At 36.6% G+C, this 23,608-nt stretch overlaps 2 long non-coding RNA genes across 2 annotated transcripts in view; both read left to right on the top strand.

Annotated features, from left to right (window-relative positions):
• Nucleotides 1-1,063, top strand: part of LOC119471628 — a 33,093-nt gene extending 32,030 nt beyond the window's left edge. Inside the window, exon 3 of the long non-coding RNA XR_005200689.1 lies at nucleotides 879-1,063. This is a non-coding gene — a long non-coding RNA (uncharacterized LOC119471628). The remainder of the gene's footprint in view (nucleotides 1-878) is intronic.
• Nucleotides 1,064-5,521: 4,458 nt separating this feature from the next.
• On the top strand, nucleotides 5,522-14,512 carry LOC119471627. The gene is made up of 4 exons (XR_005200688.1): nucleotides 5,522-5,623; nucleotides 7,992-8,108; nucleotides 10,727-10,991; nucleotides 13,533-14,512. It is a non-coding gene; the product is annotated as an uncharacterized LOC119471627 (long non-coding RNA).
• Nucleotides 14,513-23,608: the final 9,096 nt, after the last annotated feature.

Here is a 23,608-nt window from a genome sequence, read left to right as displayed (position 1 = left end):
CTAAAGCTAGCTATAGTTTACAACAATTTAAGAAACTATGCTTTTGTGAACAAAGTTGAGAACAGTTGTATTTTACTTCTTTCAAAATTCAAAAATAATTCATGAGTATTATTATGGCATTATGGTTATTTACATAAGTTCAACTAAAAATTACTTTTTCTTTACAACAGGACATAGTTTAAACCATTGGTTATATTACCAAGGGTCTTACTAAAATATTGTATTTGAGAATGTGCATAGAATGCTTGGTTTTAAGAGTTCCCAGATTTACAGTGAGTGAGTAAAAACCGTCACTTCCAGGCAGGCCCAGGAACCTTAAGAAGGTAGGTAAAATGTAAAGTTAGCCTTGGTCCGGCTTCCTAGCCTTAAGAAGTGATATGATTTGGCTCTATGTCCCCATGTCCCCATTCAGATCTCATCTCAAATTGTCATCCCCATGTGTAGAGGGAGGGACCTGGTGAGAGAGGTGACTGGATTATGGCGGTGCTTTCCCCATGCTGTTCTCATGACAGTGAATGACATCTCATGAGATCCGATGGTTTAAAAGTGTTCGCATTCCCTCCCTCTCGCTCTCTTTCCTGCTTGTGAAATGTGCCTTGCTTCCCCTTCTGCCTTCTGCCATGTCTATAAGTTTCCTGAGGCCTCCCAGCCATGCAGAACTGTAAGTCAATTAAATCTCTGTTCTTTATAAAGCATTACCCAGTCTTGGGTATTCTTTATAGAAGTGTAAAAATTGACTGGTACAATAGGTTTTTTTTTTTTTTAATCTGAGATATCTACGTAGTCAAATCACTGCTCTTGCAAACAACATTTGATAAAACTAATTTTACAAACAAATTTACCTTACTCTAATTTTCTTCTCTATATTTTTCATTTAGATCATATACCTACAAGTATGCAAAAGAAAATAAACTAAAATTTATCTACTCAGAGAAAAAACTATCTTGGGACATTTTCTTAAAGAAAACAAGTTAGAGTGAAGGTGTTGAGAAAATGGGATAATAGAATGAGTGAGCTTCAGCTGCTGCCCAGGAATCCTGTGTCATGCAAAGTGGTGCATAAATAAATGGTGGTAAGATACTGAGATGCTTATCTCCCCTACTTTCTACTTTCTCTTTTGCAACTAGACATCCCCTTGGATATAATTGCAGGTGACAATAAGACGAGATTCAGGTACGAGTAGCAAAACTCCAGCGAGATGTAGAGGAAGTTGGGAGGAGGAGATATTTTCTGGCAAAGTTTTGACAGATTACCTTAACAAAAGGGTTATATTAACCAAATGCCATTGGCCAAAAAGCAGGTAGACTACATTCAACAAATGTATCATATTTGCAAAATAAGGAGGAAATAGTTAAAGCTCTGTATTCTTAAACACTAGTTTTTGTATGGTTTCTTTTAAAATTGGTAAATCAATTTTTTTTGTTTTTAATATATTTGGATTGTACACTCATCAATAAAGTTCTCATAATCCGAAATCACTGACAAGTTATTAGAAGATATGGACAAGGATAGGGACAGGTCCCCAAACCAAATATGTAAAATTCAACAATATGTTTGACAGTTCAGCCATTTGGAATGAAACAAATTATGCTATGGTTATAATGTGCAATAACAGGGGGGATGAAGAGACCTGCCTCTTTATGTGTCAATTACCCTGAAATTCCACCATTGGACAAGTAAGTTCTATTTTCATATTATTTGTTTTTAAAAATGAAGTAAAATGGTTATGTTGGTATATTTCTTTTATTTTATAATAATTTTTAAAATATAATAAGATAAACTCTCCTTTTTGTATTTTTCAGAATTGTATTTACTTTTTTGGGCATCTATTTTTCAGTATGAATTCCAACATAGTTTGTCATATTTTGTGAAAGAAAAATCTAGTTGTGATATTGATTGTAAGCATATTGACCTTGTAGATTAATTATGAGAGTATTGACATTGTTTTCCTTATCCATCTTTCCATTTACTTGCTCAGTTTATTAAGGTATTTTTCTATTAATTTTATTTACCTTTGGTAATTTTCTCCTTTTCAAAAATGGACACTTTCAGTTGACATTATTAAATGAAATATTCAATTACAACTGGATGTTTCTAATACAAACTGAGATAGTTATTTAATACATTCTTCATTTGATTCTTATGATGTTTATATATTTTAAAAGGTTTTCCTATCACATATGTACATTTACTTTTGTGCTAGAAAGTTCTTGTTCAAATGAGATTTTGGGAATTCAAATACTTTAATGATAAAAACATCATTTATCAGAACTAGTCAATTCCTAGATAAACACTTAAGATGCTCTATTTAAAGAAAGGGTGCAGGAGATGATACTGTATATATTCTTTTGAAACTTGCCTTTTCCTCTTAGCAATACACTATGAACCTTTTTTTAACACTCATTATAAATTCTACATCATTTTAAAGTTTGTACAATATTCCATTATGAGTCCCTTGATTCTTTGAAAGATTTTTGATCATCAAAATTTCTATATTCAAATACAAAAGACTGAAGGAGCAGAAAATCTTCAATCATTATCAATAAAAAGTTTATCTTAGCTGTAATTATCAGATTTTTTACAATTGTGACTCTGGCTAGGAATAATTCTCGGAGAATGCCACTTAAGGTAGGTGCCTAGGCAAAAGCAGAGCAGGAACACGGCACAGGCAAGGAGGTTAGGAAAGGGAGCCAAACAACAGAATCCACTTCACTATTTCAACAAGGAGCAACTTCACTTAGAGAGAGCATAGGTAGGAGCATGGAGCTGACCTAGAAATGAAGTACTGCAGCGAAGTGATATTACAGCAGAGTACACAGTCACCCCTGTTTATGTATCTCTGTTCAAGAATTTGTATACTTAGAAGCTGTTGAGCATCTAAAGCGTTCTGAAACTCCCCTCCAGTCTCAGTTTAACAACGTGAGCTGGTTTCCAGAAATACACAGATTTATCCAACTCACTCCCTTTTTCCTTGCATTCTTCTCTGCATGCCTTATATGTCTGGGGAAAGAAAGGGAGGAGGATATGAACAGAGTCATAGAAGGCATTGCAAAAGGTCATGGTTGCTAACCTTTATTTAGCATTAATAGGTGCACTTTTATGTACTAACTCACATAATTCTTACACCACTTACGACAATGACATGAAGTAAATGCAATAGTCATTGTATGCCATTTTATAATTAAATGCTTAAGCACAAACAGCCAAATAAATTATTTGAAAGCATATATTCTCAAGTGGCTGAGGCAAGTTGTCATCTAATTTATTGCCAATTAATTTATTCAACAAATAGTTGCATGTCACCTATGTTGCAGGTGTTATGCTAGGCATTGAGCTTAGAGTACTGAACAACAAAGTTCCTGCTTTCATGGATCAAAAATTCTGGTGGGAGCGGTCATCAATAGACAACTAAAACTATAATATGTCACCTAAAGTTAAGTCGTGCTAGGTACCAAGAAGAAAATAAAGTGTGGTGTCCCAAAAAGTAAAGAAAGAAAATGCCTAAAGACATAGCTTTCAAATGCTGTCAAATGCTGTGCTCTCTCATAAAGAGGGTAAAATTTAGCTTCCAAAGGGAACGCTGTGAAAAAAGTGAACAATTGTGAGTGAGTATGTCTTTTTCAAGCCACTAAAACTATGTGAGGAATATTCCTGAAGAAGAACTTGGTGAGAATAAGACTGGATGGCAGCCAGGGCCAGATCAAGATGGGCTATAGATGCTGGCTACAAATTTAGGGTTTACTCTCAAGGCCAGAGAATAAATACACTTAGCATTTTTTTTTTTTTTTTTGTGTCTCACTCTCTTACCCAGGCTGGAGTGCAATGGCGCGATCTCGGCTCACCGCAACCTCCGCCTCCTGGGTTCAGGCAATTCTCCTGCCTCAACCTCCTGAGTAGCNAATCTCGGCTCACCGCAACCTCCGCCTCCTGGGTTCAGGCAATTCTCCTGCCTCAACCTCCTGAGTAGCTGGGACTACAGGCACGCGCCACCATGCCCAGCTAATTTTTTGTATTTTTTAGTAGAGACGGGGTTTCACCATGTTGACCAGGATGGTCTCGATCTCTTGACCTCGTGATCCACCCGCCTCAGCCTCCCAGAGTGCTGGGATTACAGGCTTGAGCCACCGCACCCGGCTCACTTACTATTTTTAAGGAAACAATTGACATAAAAAGAATTGCATTTTAAAAACAAAGCTTTAAGGGCCAAGAGGAGACTTGATTGGAGAGCCCTGGAGATACAACCAGTGATGATAAGTTATAGTAATCAGAGCCAGAAATAGTGAAGGTTCAAACTAATCCAGAGGCAGTGAAAACAAAGAGGAGATAAATGTAACTGATATTTAAAGGAAAGAATAGTAGGAGTTGGCAACTGATGTGACGCAAGTGATGAGGCAAAGAAGGAACAAGAATGTCTTCCAGGTTTTGAAAAATACGTAAATAGCAATGCCATTCACCGAGAGAGGCCACAGCATCAAGAGGAGATAACATTCAATTTCAAAAACATTTAATTTGGAGTCATGTATAGGATATTTGTATGAATGTGTCTATGGATTATGGAGTATGGATTATGGAGAATTTGAGCTAAGGAAAGAGATACATATATTGGAAATTTAAATGATCTAGAAGTATGTTATCAGCTAAATGTTGGTACCACCCCCTTGCCACAATTTGTATGTTGAAGCCCTGGCCCCCATTATAATGGTATTTGGAGGTGGGACCCTTGGGGGTTAATGAGGTTTAGATGAGGTCATGAGGGTGGGGCCTCATGATAGGATTAATGCCCTTATAAGAAGAGACACTATATAGCTTGCTCTCTCTGTGTTCTTAAGGATACAAGAAGTCAACAGTATGTAAGCCAGGAAGAGTTCTCACCAGAACTCAACGCTGCTGACTCCTTGATATTGGACAGCCCAGTCTCTATAACTGTGAAAGGTAAATACCTGTTGTTTAAGCCACTCAATCTATGGTATTGTGTTATGGAAGTTGGAGCTGATCAATACTGGGTAGTTAAAACCAGAGAAGTGAATGACATCATCTAACAAAATTGTGTTTAAGTAAAAAGACTTGCACAAGAAAAAACATCTAGGAACAACATTAAAACGAAGAGAAAGCTGAAAAGTTCATGAATAAAACCAAGTAAGAATGATCAAAGGCACAATAACAAAGATTTGGAGACAGAGTCATAGGAGTCATTCCCTGTCACCCAAGCATAATATGCTTCGCGTGATATCACATTCCCAATACTGTAGCACTATCACAATTTAACATCTAGAAGTCACAGAAAAAAATAAAGTCTGAAATTTGATAAAACAAAAACATGACAATTTAGGAACTTAGCTTTGGTAAATGTAAAATATGCTTAATTTGATCTTTGATATTATAAACATTTAAAGTTTTACATCAAGGTAAACTAAAAAGAGTGAAATGCTATGAGTATATTCACTTGGAGACATTTATCTCTATTTTTCATATTGTATCCCATCCTACATTATTTGTTTTGCTTGATACCTCTGCGGAGTGGAAGGTGAAAAGTCAGTGGCAACCTATTTTGGAAACTGGAGAAAAAAATACTTCAGAAAGAAAATACAATCAATATTTTCAAATGCCATGAAACAGTTTTACGGTAAGTATTGAAAAGCAGCCATTAGATATAATGCTGAAAGGGGATTAGTAGCCTTATAAAGAACTGTTTCAATATTGTGCTTGGAGGAAGAAATGATCTGTAGAACAGTGAAATTAAAGTAGATTCAGTAATAATTTTGTTGTGAAATACTGTAGACAGTGATACAGAGAATGTAGACAAAAATATCCAAGTATCAACCAAAAAGAGTGAAAAGAAGCAATAGAGAAAGATGAAGGAATAAAAATAGTACGGTTTTTTCATTTTTTTTTTAATATTAAAGAAACTAGTGTATATTTATATGCGGAAAGGAAATGAAGAAAAAAGTGCTGCGGGCTCAAGCTGGCAGGCCCTGCCTGGTGAGGAACAGTGATGAAGGCAGGGCCACAGTCTGTCTACCCCAAAAGAAGCTATCAACAGAGTAAACAGCCTACAGAATGGGAGGAAATATCTGCAAAGTATACATCTAACGGAGGTCTAATATCCCGAATCAATAAAAAAAAAACTTAAGCAATTCAACAAGCAAAAAACAACCCCATTAAAAGGTAGGCAGAGGACATGAACAGACACTTTTCAAAAGATGACATACCTGCAGCGAACAAACATGAAAGATGTTCAGTACTACTAATCATCAAATAAATGCAAATCAAAATCACAGTGCAGTACCATCTCACACCAGTCAGAATGGTTATTATAAAAAGTCAAAAAATAACAGATGCTGGTGAGGCTACATTGAAAAAGAAATGCTTATACACTCTTGGCAGAAATGGAAATTAATTCAGCCACTTTGGCAGGCAGTTTGGAGATTTCTCAAAGAACTCAAAACAGAATTACCATTATGCCTAGCAATCCCATTACTGGTTATATACCCAAAAGAAAATAAATCTTTCTACCAAAAAGATCCATGAACTTGTCTGCTCATTGTAGCACTATCCACAGCAGCAAAGACGTGGAATTAATTAGATGTCCGTCAATGGTAGATTGGGTTAAGAAAGTATGGTACATGTATACCATGGAATACTAGACAGCCATTAAAAAAGAATGAAGTTGTTTTATCCTCAACAACATGTATGCAGCTAGAGGCCTTTATCCAAAGCAAATTAACACGGGACCAGAAAATCAAACACCACATATTCTCACTTATAAGTGAGAGCTAAATATTGGGTACACATGAACATAAATGTATGAATAACAGATCGTGGAGACTACTATAGCAGGGACAAAGTGTGGGGAGCAATGGTTGAAAAACTGTTGGGTACTATGCTTCACTACCTGATTGACAAGATTAATTGTACCCCAAACCTCACCATCATGCAATACACCCAGGTAACAAACCCGCAAATGTACCCTTTGAATTTAAAATACAAGTTGGAATTATTTAAAAACAGGAAAATAAAAGTGAGTGAAAGGAAAAGCAAGACAAAGAGGATAGTTATCTGAGAGATGGCTTAGGAGTCAGGGTGCTAGAACTCATTGAAAAAGTAAAAGATTAGAACTTTGGTCGCTAGCGGGCCAGGATATATTGCATACTGATGAAATAACTCAGTATGCAATATATCCAGGACCAGATATAGGCCAAGAATTTTAATGGATTTTTTTTTACCTAATGGTTTTTATTTTCCTCCATGCAGAAAAAGGATAGGTGAAGAGTTAGTTTTAACAATGAGTAAGGGCACGTGTAGAATAGTGGCCTTGAGAAGGCTGAAAAAGCTGTCTGGGTGCATGAGTGACAGAGCTAACTAGAGCCACTGTGGCAAGCAGAATTCCAAATACAGCTGCCTTGTGATTTATTTGCTCTGGTTGTTCAATCAAATATGAATCTTGGTACCCCTGTGAAGGGATTTTGCAGATATAATAAAAGTCGAAATCAGTTAACCTTACGATACAGAGATTATCTGAATGGGCCTGGTTTAATCAGATCAGCCTTCAAAATCAGGGCGTTTTCTGAGCTGGTGGCAGAAGAGGAAGTCACAGATATCTGAAAGCATGAGAAAGTTTCAGCATGTCATTACTGACTGTGCAGATGAAAGGGGCCACATAAAGAGAAATGCAGGTGATCTCTAAAAGCTGAGTCACTTCAAGCAAATTGCCAGCAAGAAAGTGAGGTTTCAGTCCTACAACTGCCACCAGCAGGCTTCTCCAAACAATTTTAATAAACTTGGAAGCTTTTTTTTTTTTTTTCAAAGCCTTTAGTTCAGAGACCAGGTTGGGCTTTATGAAACTCTAAGCAGAGAGCTCAACCAAGCCACCCTGAACTTCTAATGACAAGAACTGTGAAATAATATGTGGGTATTGTTTTTAGTGATTACGTTTGTGATAATTCATTACACAGCAATAATAACTAATGCAGCCATATTATGGTGTTTTTCAGATGAAGCTGAGGTCCGTTGATCTATATTTATCTCAAACAAATGGTTTTATCTGGGATCCCTCATCTGCAAATCAGTAACAGTGGGGAGCTGGATTGATTCAGACTTTAACAAGTGGGGTAAGTGGAAAGAAAGGACAAGGTGAAGAGATCAAGAAACACTAAAATGATGGCGTTGGATTTGACGCTGGCTAAAGAAAGAATACGAGTTAAAAGTGAAATGGTAAAAAGTAAAGAAGAATGATATTTTAAAGGGCTTTTGCTCCATAAATCAGTCTATCTGAAGAGCAGGATAATGAGAGTGACAACTCTGGGAAAAAGAAAGAACAGGGTGCTTACTGCTCTTCAAGATTTCAGAAATGAAACAATTATTTGTGTGGCCTTAGATTTAAAAAGCTGGTGCAGAGCAGAGGGGAGGGACCCTGGGCTTATGAAGTTAAAACATGGCAAGGCTTACATGCTGTAAGACAAGGATCCTGAAGTCTCCTGGTCGTTAGAAAAGAAGACAATGTACAAGTGGTAAAGGGGTGAAGAATATTTCTAGCTTCAGGAAAGAAGGTGGCTTAGCCTAATGACATAACTTTAAAAGAAAAAATTTTATTGGAAAAGTGACAGAGCAGTGATTTATATGTGACATAGGAAGTCAGAAATGTGGTGTTTCTAACTTTGGGCTTTTAGATGAATGAGATAGAAAAGAATAAGTGGCCTCTACTCAAGAGTATTACAGAAAAAGAATGTCATCCTCAAAAGAGACTCAGGTTCCACTTAACACAAGAAATGAAGAAAAGTATTCTATGAAGCATGGGAGGGTATAGTTAAATACAGAAAAAAACTTTAGAGGGCTAGAAGGAAATAAAATGTAAAATGGTATTCAAAATGTTTTTTCTTCGTTAAGCAAAATCTATGTAAATTCTCATGTCAAAGGAAAGAAGGATGGAACATAGGAGGGAGAGAGAGAGAAGGAAGAAAAGAAAGAAAATATCCAAACTTCTGACTTAGAATTAGTAATAATCCAAATGGAAAATAATTTTGCAGTAGATCCCTTCAGATACAGACAAATGCAAACTTATTGTGGTAGTTTTAAAATATGTCCATAAATTATTTGATACTCCTTTCTTGAAAAGGTAGAAACTCAGTCTCACTCCACTTGAACACAAGCTACACTTAATGACTTCTTCCCAACAAATAATCTATGGCAGACGTAGTGGTACATGACGTCTGAGACCACATCATAATACAAGGCACTATGGCTTCTTTTATTTTGTTTGTTCTCTTGGATCACTCAGTCTGGAAGAATATGGCTGCCATATCATGAGGACACTCAAGAAACCCTGTAAAGAGGTTCCTGTGTTGAAAAACTGAGGCCTCCAACCAGCAGCTATGTGAGTGATCCATCTTTAAATACAATCCCCTAGCCTAAATTAAGTTTCCCAGATAGCTGCAGTCACAGCCAAAAGGTTGAATGGGACACCATGAGAGAAATCGAGGGACAAACACCCAGCTAAACCGCTTTCAAATTCTTAACAGTCAAAACTTTGAGTGTGGATATAGATATCAAAAACAGTATGTGATAATTACATTTTTTTCTAATCTTTAAGTTTGGAGGTTATTTGTTACATAGCAATAGGTAACCCATACAGTCAAAAAAGGTAAATGGTGATACTTTCTAGTTTCCAAAGTCACTGTATGCTTAGGAGAAATGAAATCCACAAGCCAATTAGTCTGGGTATACAACAAAATCATTAAGAAGGCATTACTCATAAGATCTCATCTTTGAATGATGACTTCTAAAGCTCTCGTCTCACCACAGCCTGCCATTCAAGTCTGTATCACTGGCACACCATACAGAACTCCACTGCTAAATTTATCTTCTCATTAGGCCAGTCTTGAAAATGCACTTCTAAATGTATAGGGCGCTCACTGTAACCTCTTACATTGAGTTTCAACATTTCTTTCTAATTTAAAGGCTCTCAATTTCTAATGCCCCACTCAACCCATCTTGGCCTGTTTAGATTTATTTTCTATTATTTCTAACACTAATCCTATAAAACAACACAGGCCACCAGATTCACTCATCAAGGCTTTTGTCAATTCTATCTCCCCATCTCTCCCATCTATCTCATTCAACCAACCGCACTAACATCCATGGCTCACCTATTCCTCAAGGCTCACCTCCAGTTCTTGCTTCTTTAGAAGACCTTGCCAACAACATTTATCCACAAAAATCTCTCAAGTCAAATTCCTATTTCACTTACTAATGGTGTATTACAAAACAATAATAACTCATAATTGGATACTCTCCTGCCTCAGGTGGTTTGTACTATATAATTTGACATTTAACGATGTCAGTCAGTACAGTGATTCACTGGCATATATTATATTGCCTTGTTCACACATTGTTTCATATGTGTCTGTTCCCTAATCATATCATACATTCTTTTACTGAGAATCATAAAACACACTTTTCTTCTCTATATTTTCCACATCATCTCAGCTAGGTATATATAAGTCAAGTAACTGTTGTGCTGTTACTCTGTGTTGGGTTTTTCAGAGACTGTTATTTTTCTCTCCACTTACAGCCAAGGCACAGAACTAAACAACATTTTTTCGAATTCCTTGCATTTAGATGGGGCACTGTAACTAAGTTCTGGCCAGTAGAAGCAATACATGCCACTTCCAGATGTGTTTCATGAAAATCTCACACACAAGACTTTTCACTCTGTCTTCTATTTTTGCAGAAATCTGGAAGGACATTTAAAGGTGATATGGCATTAAGAACTTCATCTCTAAGTCACCACTTAGAGGAAACACACTCGACAATGTTACCCAAGCATCTGCCTTCCCAGTAGTATCTGGACTGGATTAATTTGTGGGCAAGAAGGAACTTTTATTTTGTTAAGCTCCTGGGATTTTGATGTTGTTTGTTATAGCTGCTAGCATCAGTTATTTCATTCAGAGATGGAACATGAAAATAAATAAGGCCCTACACTTGAGGAGTTCAAAGTATAGGGAGGCAATTGGGTTTAAAGAAAAAAAAAGTTTTAAGGTTTCCTGTTTCTAAACTCTAATTTACCATTCTAGTAACCTAAGTCTCGAAATGGAAGAAGCACAATCAATAACATTTTTATATTTGTTTTATTGCAAATGTGGTTCTATATATCCATCAGAACTAGACATGTATCCCAAAAATTGATACAGGTAGTCATAAAGCTTTATTAAAATTTATCACTAGAAATACTTGTTTTTATTTAGTAAATGTGACTTGATCTCACTATAAAAAACTAATAGTCTTTTCATCTTTGTTAACTATAGGAGATTGTTCAAAGTGGTGGGAGAAACTATAGAGAAAGGAACAAACCCTGGCCAACCAACGGATGAAATGAGTACTCAGACACAGGTATGCGGTGTAAGAGCAGGTAGGGGACAGCTTGGCTCTAGTAGCCAAAGTGCAGCAGTCCAGAAAAGCTGGAGCTGCTTACTTTTATTCACTGCAGGCACAAACGGGCTGCAAACGATGCAATCAAGTGCAAGGTTACGACCCTGAAGTCATAAGAATAGCTTTGAGTAAAAAACAATTGGAAGCTGTCCTGTCCCTCTATCTAGGCCTTCAGATAGCACTCTCTGATTATGCAGGCCATATAGAACATGCCCTTCCACTGACAAACGACTCCAGCTCTTAGCTCATGTTCCTGTAGTTATGCCTACAAAAGTAGTTCACTCCCCTAGACCTAACGCTTTAATGCTTTTCACTGATGGCTCTGGTAAAGATGGAAAAGCAGCTATCTGGTGGGAACTGCATAACTCTCTGTTGGTCTGAATTTACTAGTACTCAGAGCGCTGAGGTTGGAGCCCTAATATTGACTCTGGAAACCTTTTCCGCTCAGCCCATCAAGACTGTTAGTGACTCTGCTTACTGCATTTTTTTATTGCAAAAGCTTGAAACAGCCCTCGTTAAGTTCACTCTTGAGCCCACCCTATGTGCCGTTTCTTTAACTTCAGAATTGCTGATCGACATATACATCCTATTTTTATTACACACATTCGGGCCCATAGCTTGTCGCCCAGTCCACTAGTGTATAGCAATGATCAAGCAGATCTGCAGGTTGTGACATCACTGCTTGACCACGCTACCCAATCACATCCATTTTTCCACCAAATTTGGAGGCACTTAACTAAACAATTTCAACTCACCCAAAGACTAGCTAAACAAATTATCCTGCAGTGTCCAGATTGCCACCTCACAGGCACATCCCCTCCTTCAACAGGTGTTAACCCTACAGAACTAGAAACGAATAAGTTATGGCAAACAGATGTCACACACGTCCCTGAATTTGGAAAACTAAGATATGTACATGTATCTGATGATATCTATTTCCACCTAACTAGCACACATGCTCTTCCTGGAAAGTAAGTCCAATATGTTATGAAACATCTTCTCTTAACTTTTGCATTTATGGGGCAGCCCACTAAGATTAAAACTAATAATGGTCCGGCTAACACCAGCTCACAATTTCACCAATTTTGTCACACATGGGACATCCAACGTTCCACAGGTATCCCGTACAACCCGCAAGGACAGGCCATAGTAGAACATGCCCACTCCACACTTAAAAATATGCTCAGAAAACAAAAAAGGGAAAATAGGAGTAAGGACCTTGCAACACTATTGGCAAAAGCCTTATTTACCTTTAATGTCTTAAATTTAGATAATTTTAATCAGTTATAGAAAAGCAATTTGCAAAAATCGCTAAAGATATAAAATCTTTGTTTTTATGGAAAGATGTGAATAGTAATGTCCACATAATTGCTAACTTGGAGAAGACGATACGCTTGTGTTCACACTCCCTCAGGTCCTCTTTGGATTCCAACACAATACATCAAACCTTACCATGGTGTGGCAAGGACGCAACCCAGTACCACAAATGAAGGAAATGATCCTGCAGGACTTGTAGCCCTGGACAATATGGCTTCCTCAGATGACATAGGCCCTAGACATTACCTGGGGGATTCAGAAGAAAACTCAGGAGGCTGAGTGAATCCTGCTCCAGACACAAACACCATTCACTCCAGATAATTTGTTCCTTGCTATGCTGACTATTGTACATTGCAACTCTTGTAGTGTATTAACCTTTCTTATTCTCTCACTCTGCCTGCAGCGTGTACCTGCTACCCTCTATTTTGCCCATCTTCTAGATCCACCTTTTTTCTGCCCTGTTACTTGGGCAGACACCCCCTTCCCAGTCTCTAACAATGTCACTGATTGGCTATGAGGAATTAACATATCCCTGGTGGGGTTCCTCAGTAACAGGCCTATAGAACAATGTGCAAAAACACATCTCCTGGATAGACCCCCACTCCTGGGGGTCACTCTTTGATTGAAAACAATATTACTGATTATGCTTATGTTTGTCATGTTACCTACTGGTTCTAGGATGCAAAGCTGGAACACAAGCTGTAACCACTGCCCTTGTCAAGCCTGGTGCTGCGCACATCTGTACTCTTCAATTAACAAAACCTGATGGGAAAAAAAGAGAAAATGGGGAGATTTAGGAGATCAGTCAGAGTGGTGGGAGAAACTATAGGGAAAGGTGCAGTCCTTCTGGAAGGTCAGAAGGCACTGCAAAGCTCTGGGGAGAATCGCTGAAGGCAGCTGCTCTATAGCCCTGAGGGGGAGGGCAAGGAGTAGGTACAGTACAAGGGAGTGTAGGGGAATTTATCTTAACAGACTTGTTACTTACATTGTCCAGGAACTGACCTTCCATTATCCCTGCAAGTGACTGCTCCCAGAAAGGGGGAACAATAAATGTTAATTACCTGCAGATTGTATTTGCCTCAGGCTTTCAGCATTGTGCCTGCACTGAATAAAAGTAAGCAGCTCCAGCTTTTCAGGGCTGCTGCACTTTGGCCACTAGAGCCAGGAGTTCTCCTACCTGCTCTTACACCGCATACCTGTGTCTGAGTACTCATTTCATCCGTCGGTCGGCCAGGGTCTATGGGACAGACCTGGCAATTAACATTGATATACATGTCTGTCTATATCAATGTGCTCTTGCATTGCTGTAAAGAAATACCTGAGACTGGGTAATTTATAAAAAGAGGTTGAATTGGCTCACAGTTCTGCAGGCTGTACAAGTATGGTTCCAACATTAGCTTCTGGTGAATCCCTCAGGAGGCTTACAATCATGTAGAAGGGAAGAGGAGCCAGCATATCACATAGTGAGAGGGAGCAAGAGAAAAATGGGAGAGGTCCCAGACTCTTTTAAAGAACCAGATCTAAGTGAGCAAGAACTCAATTATCACCAAGGAATGGTGTCCAGTTATTCATAAGGAATCCACCACCTCCATGATCCAGTCACCTCCCACCAGACCCCACCTCCAATATTGGGAATCATATTGCAACATGAGATTTGGAGGGGACACACATCCAAACCGCACTATCAGTGTATACGTAGTATGTTGTGAAATAAAGTAGATGATACTGCAGAACACACATTTTCATGGTGATTTTCCTATTGTTAACTGTCTATTTGTATTACATGATTAAGCAGAAAATGATTTGGCTTTTAAAAATATTAAATGTTATATTAGTCCATTTTCACACTACTATAAATAACTGCCTGAGACTGGGTAATTTATGAAGGAAAGAGGTTTAATTGACGCACAGTTCCACATGGCTAGGGAGGCCTCGGGAAATTTACAATCATGGTGAGAGGTGAAGGGGAAGCAAGGCACATCTTACACGGCAGCAGAAGTGAAAGAGAGGGAGGAAGGAGCTACCAAACACTTTTAAACCATCAGTTCTCATGAGAAGTCACTCACTATAATGAGAACAATAAGGAGGAAAGCCTCCCCCATGATCCCATCACCTCCCAGCAGGTCCCTCATTCAACATGTAGGGATTACAATTTGAGATGAGATTCAGGTGGGGACACAGAGCCAGGCCATATTAAGTATCGTTGGTATGAAGCAGTGTTCTGAGGTCAAACTTTTTTGGAGTATATTCTATATGCTTTCATTTTTTGAAAACTTAAAATCATTTTGAAATGGGTCCTCTTATTCATGTCAGCTTAATGGTGACAAGGGCAGGGCCTACAAATTAAATCTGTCCTTGATCAGAAGGAAGAAAGTGAAACTAGGGATATTTGAGATGCAGCACATACCTGCTGTATGCTAGCATACGGCTGTCACGGGTCTTACACTGGGGGGAAAAAAAGACCAGGATTTTTATTTTAACCTTGAATTAGCATCACCTGTGGTATTGGTGGCTTATCTACCTCTAAGAACACTTATTAATTATAGGTAGAAATAACTCTTCTATTTATCAACAGTCAGGAAAGCATAATTTTACTCTCTTCTGTCAGAGAAGGCTAACATATTATTTAAAAGGTGATCTTTAAGCATGCAATGCATTTAGTCTGTGTCACGATAATTCCATGCCACAGATTTAGCTCTAACCATGCAATTTAATAACCTATAAGAATGTATCAGATTTGCATAAATTGTAGGTTATATATATATATATAAAATGTAAGAAATTTAAAATAATGTTTTACTGTGATCCCAGCTTTAATTGCTGTGTTTTTCTTTTGATTCAATTCTCATTCTTTTGGCTGTTCAATCTTTTTCCGAAAAGACCTACTATCTTTATAGTCTAGTGTCTCATTTTCATGTTCTAACATTATTTGATGTGTTCTATAATCCTCTAATTGTAAAAGTACTATATATGCGTGCATGTGTGTGTTTATGTACATACACACATATGTGGTGCTTTTCATTGCTGTAATTTTATTTCTTCTAAATATCCTTATATTCCATAAATATTTAATGTGTCCTCTATTTGCTTGTCAATGTGCCAGGTAAGCAGATATCCAAGGTGAACAATACTGACTTTCTCTGATTCCACAGAACTTACCATCTAGAGGAAGAATAGACACTAAAAAATTATATTAATAAATACAACTGAGTTTTATGATGTTATTATTGTTATCTCAAGGAAGCATTTTATTTGACCTAACTAGAGAGATCAGAGAAGAGCTTTCCCGAGGGTAAGGGTAAGTTACATGAAGAAGGGGCAAGAACATTTTGGAAAACTGTAGCAACAAATGTAAAATCCTGTGGCAGGGCCCAGAAAGGGACCCTGGATTTTCTGAAAGAGAGACACTCTGAGAGAAGAACAGAGAGTAAAGTAAATTTCAATATGAGTGGATACTAGAGCTGTCAGCTGGGGTCAAGGCAGGCAGGAGATAGCCCATATTAAGAAAATTAGTCTCCATTCTAAAAGCAACAGTAAGCCATTGAATAGTTTCAAGAGTAGGGTGGCATAGTTAAGAGTTCATTAGAAAGAAAATATATCTAGAGAGGTAGGGGAGGAAGCAAATACAGAGGTACCATCTCCCTGTCCAAATCACTAGTCATCTCTTTCTGAAGCAGGCTATAATCACCTCACAGATATGAATAAAAATCTTTACTTGACTGTGGCATCCATTATTATCCAAGCATCTCATAAATGAAAACCTAACTGGGTATCAGGCTCCCAGCTGGTATCCGAGTAATAGGAAGCCATCGTAAGTGGGTAGGGAGCAGCACGTCCCAGTGAATTGAAGAACAGTAAGTTTCCTCAAGAGAGCTATGGATCATTGACTGAAAGTTAATGTTAAGCTGCCCTCATGCCTGGAAGCAGGTGCATTAGCAAGGCCTCATTCCTGAGCTTTCTTTGGATGTTTCAAACCCTGCTGAGCTGATGGAAATGAAGTCCTTAATTTCAACTATGGTCATTAACCCCCTACTTTGTGTTTTTACAAACCATTAACATGTCATTTGTGTTCACTTTAAAGATAGGCTTTGTGTTCAGGGAGCTGGGGCTTCAGGGCAATGGACACCAAGCATTGAAGGGGAAAATGCACGACAAATCACAAGGACAAGGCTGTGCTGGTCACCTAGTACTATATATATATACATACACACACACACACACACACACACACACACATACATATATTATATTTATATATATATATCTCTCACCTGTGGTATTGGTGGCTTATCTCTAAGAACACTTATTAATTTTAGGTAGAAATAATTCTTATATTTATTAAGAGTCAGGAAAGCATAATTGTACTCTCTTCTGTTAGAAAAGGCTAACATATTTAAAAGGTGATCTATCTATATATATATATATATATATGTCTATGTATATTATATATATTTATTTAAAAGGTGATCTCTATATATGTGTGTGTATATATATGTGTGTGTGTGTATATATATATATATGTACCTTTTAAGACATATATATAATCTGTCTGAATAATGCAGATGACACTGGGATTACCTCTTGAACTATGAAAAACAAAAGCAAGAACACTAATGCCATCTAGTATGAGGAAACATAGTTGCAATATCTGAGAACCACCACATATCCGGTAGCCATGGCACAGTACAGCGCCAGTCAGGAGGAGAAACAACAACAAAAATTCTAGGAGATCTCTAGCTACATGTTTTACTTGAATGCAAAATGCAAGTTTAGGGTAAAATCATCAGATCAGTTAAATTCATCAAGGACTGATCAGGCACTCTACTAATCAATCTCATTCCTGCCCAAATGATCTTTTCAACTATATGTGCCTCATTGCTTTGTAATTACTGTAATCAAATGACTGCCCTCAGTGCACCTTCATATTCCACCCTTTGCCCAATTTGTTCCCTTTGTATTTTCCTTTCTTTCAGCCTTACAGTTAAAGTGCCTAAGTTCCACCTCCAGAAAGACTCCTCAGGAAGTAAAAGTCCAAGGAGAATAGCTTCTCCCTTGAACTCACCAATCGGTATTTAGCAGTTGTTCATGTACTCATTGCAATACTTTTATTATTTTATTCCTGTATATTATTTAGTAGTAAATCTCAATTCCCTAACTCAGTGCAAACTCCTTCATGTCAGAGACCTAATGGAATAATACATTAAGTGTGGTTTAATAAATAATGTTTAAGCTATTGGAGTCAGATGCAAATCAAAGCAAGCTTTTTGCTCTCATTGGTTTCAGTAGTGAAAATTTCATATGAAAGTCTTTAAATGTTAATTTTTATCTTATTTTTCTTGAGTAATTTAGTTTCCTAAAATAATGTTGCTAGCGAATTAAATCTTCTATGCCTGTATTCTGGCATTTCTGCAATTTAGGTATGCTCCTACTTTATATACAACTTCATATGTTTTTAAAATTTTATAATATTTGTATTTACTAATTTTAGTAATTGTAGAGGAAGAAAATAGAAAATGATCTTTGGTAGACAGACAACGGATCTCACAAATGATCCTGTTAATTGGGCTTTACTGGCTGCATATAGACTTTTGAAAATAATGTATTAATTTTATATCATATGAATATCTAAAATGAACATGCATAATTATATATGCACAAGAGGATGAGAAAAGAACAAAAAGGAAAAAAAAAGATGTGGTATGACAACTTAATAGCTATTAATACATTAACCTATTTTTACCTTGACAATGTATGTGATTTTTCTTATAACACATAAAAAAGCTCTACTCTCTTATAGTCTTTCCTATGAAGAATTTATCATTACAAGTATCATTTAATTTCACTTTTAAAATGTAATGAACAACAAAACAAACATCATTCATTCCTGATTTGGCAATGAAGACTTTTCCTTAGGCATGAAGTAAAATCCTAGTTATAATGTTTTTCCTCCACTGCAAATAAAGCTCTTCTGTGCATTTTTATATCAGAAAATACATTTGATGGATGATCAACCTCATTTTTGAAATATATTTATTTTTCTCCAGTATGCCAAAAATAGCTTTAAAGCTTAAGAGCATAACAAATCACATCTATTTCTTATTGGGAAAAAGGCTCTTGCATTATTGCATTTGTACACAATTGTCATCATTCAAAACTGCTTTTCCTCCTAGTGAACAACACTTCTCTTTATCCATGTGTTGGCCACTGGCAGAGCTGACGTTTTATTTGTTGGCTGATTTCCCATATGCAATGCCTTCATGTTTTGTTCCTTTTTTGACTGTGTAATAATCCACTGTATATTTTATTTGTGACCATACTAAGAGGAGGTTTTTGTAGTGCATTGTGATATAAAAAGATTTCATGGAAAGCAACATAAAGTAACTCTGTAAAAGCTATTTTCACCAACAAATTTTAAGTCACTTGATAAAATAATCGTGTTAGACTGAAATAAGGAAAATGTTAAAATACAAGCTTTCTTTCTATTTTTATATTAAAAATGTATGTTATACCTAAAACAGACACTTAAAATTACATAACCCTGAGGACATAGGAACTGGAGGAATTTGACTAGTTTTTTAAGGATTAGAGTTAAGATGGAGAGATAAACATAATGAAGATTAAACATTATGCCTCAGAACACTAATATATCAGATTGTTCTCAGTACCTTCCAATGTTTTGTCAGTTTGATAACATATTAGAAGGGTGAATATTCAGCGGCCTGTTAACTACTCTCTTTGCAAAGCTGACATTGGCTATGAGAGTTTACTTTGCAGGGAAGGCTTGTTGTTTTAAAATTGGCATCCTGTAAAGTGAAAACTGATCTGCATTATGCATGAGAAGATCTAGGTGATATTCTTCCATAATCTCTAACTTCTGGGAGGCAAAATAATATTTCATGGCCATAGTTTGCTTTTATGTAAAATGAGCAGCTATATTATTCTAATTTCTTAGATCATAGGTCTTTCCTTTGAGTCTATGGTTGATTTTATTTAGATTCAGTGATATGTACCATCTGTGATTACTTATTTGCCAAAATTCTCTATCAACGTGTGGCAGATTTTTTGAATATTTATATTGAGCTATTTTTGCTGAATCCTAGGATATCTGTAAAAAAAAGATCTGGGTTATCTCAAAAAAAAAAAAAATGTCAGCTGTCTAGGACTTTAGGATTAAGCTCTCCAAAAACTCAACCCAGATGGCAGAACACTTTCACCCTCTTGCTGCTTCCCACACCCAGCTGGAACTTTGACCCAAGCCCTCTACTAACGGTGTTTTTTTTTTTTTTGCATGTCTGCCAAGTGGGAAAGAAAGAGCAAATGAATTTTAGAACCAATATACACATGGATGCACATCTAATATATGAATAACTTTATTAAAAAAATTAAAATAATCGTCTTTGATTTTCTAATATGAAAAAAACTCAGCAAAATAATTTCAAATCTCTAGATCTCAACATTTTCATCTGTAAAACATTGAATTAGATGTGCTGAAAAGATACACTAAAATCCCTTCCAGATTTAATACTTTTCATTGACTGGAACACAAATTCTTCTAAGCCTTTTAAAGATTAGTGGCTATTGGACCTGGCTTCCACAGTGTATGCATTACATACCACCGAAGAAGAAATACAGATTTTGAGGAAGGAATCAAGGTATAATGGTAATAAAAGTTTCAACTACCACAGCAACAGGTATTTGTTTGGCACTTCTAAGTTTAAAAGTGTTTTTTATATATGATTTCTCATTCAGTCTTCCCCTAAATTATATAGTTATTGCAGATACAATTTTCCTTATTTTGCAGAATAGGAGATTGAAATTCAAGAAGTCTAAATGACTTAGAAAATAATAACATGTTAAAATCAATGCACTCACTTGGTTTCTGCAGTAGTCTGAGACATGTAAGGTTCAGGAAAAAAACAAACAAACAATAACACCTAAAAAGCTTGTTACCTTTGCAGTTCTAGGCTCTATCTCTCATTTAATAAGACTAAGCCCAATATGCTCTCTAGCTTTAACTAATCTCTCGTGGTTATGAAGAATACTCCCCTACATCTTCTGTGTGTGCCAAATACTATTTTCATTTACTTTTCTTTCAGCCTTGCAAAATAGGCTACATTTCATTTTCTGGCATCTTATATACGTAAATACTGTTTCTGAAAAACAGCTTATCAGAGACATGGTATTGTCTCTGATATATTATAACCTTTCATTATAATTTATTTTTATTTTTCTCTATTAGAATACCAAGCAAATTATTCTTCACCTAGTGGTCATCTCATAGAAATGTTAACATCTTACTGCCATGGCAAAACATTTCTCAGCTTGGCATTCAAGACAGTTCATCAGAGCTTGTTCTGCTCTGTTTCTGTAATAGGCCCCTCTGATATTAATATTTGTTTAAACATTCCTTCACTCCATATTGGCTATAGCATGATGTCACACTTGCTGAAACTGAGATTACACACGAAAGGATTTTAATATAGGATTTACCAAATGGATCACAGAATGAGATAAGCCTCGTTGGGTTTGTCCAAAGCCATTAAAATTGTCTGAATTGGCCAAGAAGACATTGCATTTCACCTTAACCCTGGGTCTTGACTGTTCATGGAAAAGGACCTGGGCATTGTGAGTGAGCAGATTTTTTTGTTCTTCATCAGTATTCAGGAGAAGAAATGCTTATAATTTACATATTTATTAGTATCATTATTTTTGAGTTGGAGTCTCACTTTGTCACCCAGGTTGGAGTGCAGTAGCCTGATCTTCGCTCACTGCAACCTCTGTCTCTGGGTTCAAGCAATTCTCCTGCCTCAGCCTTCCAAGTAGCTGGGACTACAGGCATTAACCACTATGCTCAGCTAATTTTTTATATTTTTTAGTAGAGACAAGAGTTTTGTTATGTTGGCCAGGCTGGTCTCAAACTCCTGACCTCAGACGATCTGCCTGCCTTGGCCCCTCAAAATGCTGGGATTACAGGCATGAGCCACCAAACAGGCCTAGAGTGCTTATGCTTTTAAATAATTAAACTTCCCAAAGGAGCTGGTCTTCCTTTTGAGCTTAGGTTGTAAGGTGGCTGATAGTCACATTTCATTCAACACAAATGAAACTTTCCAGGTTATAAAGGATAAGTGAAAGAAAGGGCAACCAAAATAGAAAGCAAATAGGCAGACAGACATATATGTATACATGTATGCATATATGCAACAAAGAGGCTCTACATGTGTGTGCGTGTGTGTATACATATACACATATATAAAATGGTACTACCTTTAAACAATGTTTACTTTCCAAGTATTTGTTGAGGCAACAGCAGAGAACATTTTATATACATATAAAATGTCCGTTTATGTGATAACTTAAAATCCCATTCACAAATGCTTTTATGTTACCAATCTTTATACTACTTACATATAAACATTTTAGAACAGGGTTGAATATACACGTAATGGGTACCATACTCTACTGGAAATTAAGGAGACGTTCAAGGACAACTTTAACTTTATGTGATTTCCAGTATATGCATTGTTAGAAATTAACACCAGCCAAAATTTGGAATGCTACCATATGCTGAGTATCCCTGCTTTATGTCTTTCTCCCCACCAGTTTCTCTTAGATGTGCTGATTTGAAATAAAATGGTGAAGTTCTCTTTCCTCTGCTATTGCCTCAACAAATATTTGAAAAGGAAAGTAAAACTAGTTTAAAGGTAGTACCATTTTTCTTCCTCGCTGTAGCCCTGAGACCTGGAGGAAGTTATGGTTTAAGTGGAATGGGGTAAGACCATACACATGCATGGTACCATCCCAGGAAGCTTTGAGACGCAGTGGGGAAGCTGGAGTCCAGGCCCCAAGGTCTCAAAACACTAGTGGAACCAAAACTAGTAGATATTAATTGACTGATTAGAAGACTCAGAACATAAACACCTCAGATGAACCGCAAGAAGGACAGACCAGAAAGGCCTTCTCAATTGTGCTCTCTGAAAACCTGAGACCTATATCTGCCAGTGGCGGAGATGAGCAGAAGACCCAGTAATGAGTAATGTTAAGTTTCACACTAATCCAGCAAGATTAAGTCATGGGATCCATTTAAATTGACTACATGAACAAAAATAGGTATGTGATGATTCTTGCTCATCAGCGTTTCACATGTCAATTAAGATTCACTTGTTTTTCACATTGTGTTCTTTATGCTTTCTGCTTTTAATTCAAGGTCTATTTTACATTTATATTATCTATTTTTGATCAAGAATAAAAACAAGTTGAGGCTCTGTAACTGTCAAAATTATCACAGTGACCAGAATGTTCAACTGAAGAATACACCACTGAGTGAATGAGCTGAAATCATGCTTATCTGATCTCAAATAATGATTGTATATACTCATTCATTATGCACTAGAAGGCTAATTGATTTAAAAAGCTATTTTAATAGAGATTCTATATACTTTTAATTGTAGAAATTACAATTACAATAATTTCCATGAACTTTCCACAGTCTATGCTGAATTCTTAATTTTAGGGTCCGTGTCACTCAATATGCATTGGGCCTTGTGCTTTTACTGTTCCTTAACACCTTTTTTATGCATTTCCTTTTTCTGCAACAAATGTGCTAATACCTTCAGGGAAAATATGATATCCCCTACTACTGAGCCCTTTGCAACATCTCATCCTATAACATTTGTTAAATATTTTATAACTTAATCTTTGGATTGTATCAATATTTTAAATTAAAACCTCTAAAATTAACAGAGATAATTAGCATATTACTTTACCTTTTTGGAAAGGCTATTTCATGTCAGTAGAATAATTTCTGAAACTAAGATAAATTAACGTAGAGGAGAATGTATTTCTTTGACCTGAAACATTTTACTCTTTA

Source organism: Cebus imitator, unplaced genomic scaffold (genome assembly GCF_001604975.1).
Source record: "Cebus imitator isolate Cc_AM_T3 unplaced genomic scaffold, Cebus_imitator-1.0 Scaffold67, whole genome shotgun sequence".
Classification (NCBI taxonomy): Eukaryota; Metazoa; Chordata; class Mammalia; order Primates; family Cebidae; genus Cebus; species Cebus imitator.
Note: the sequence above shows the minus strand (reverse complement) of the source record. Positions and strands in the feature narration are given on the sequence as shown.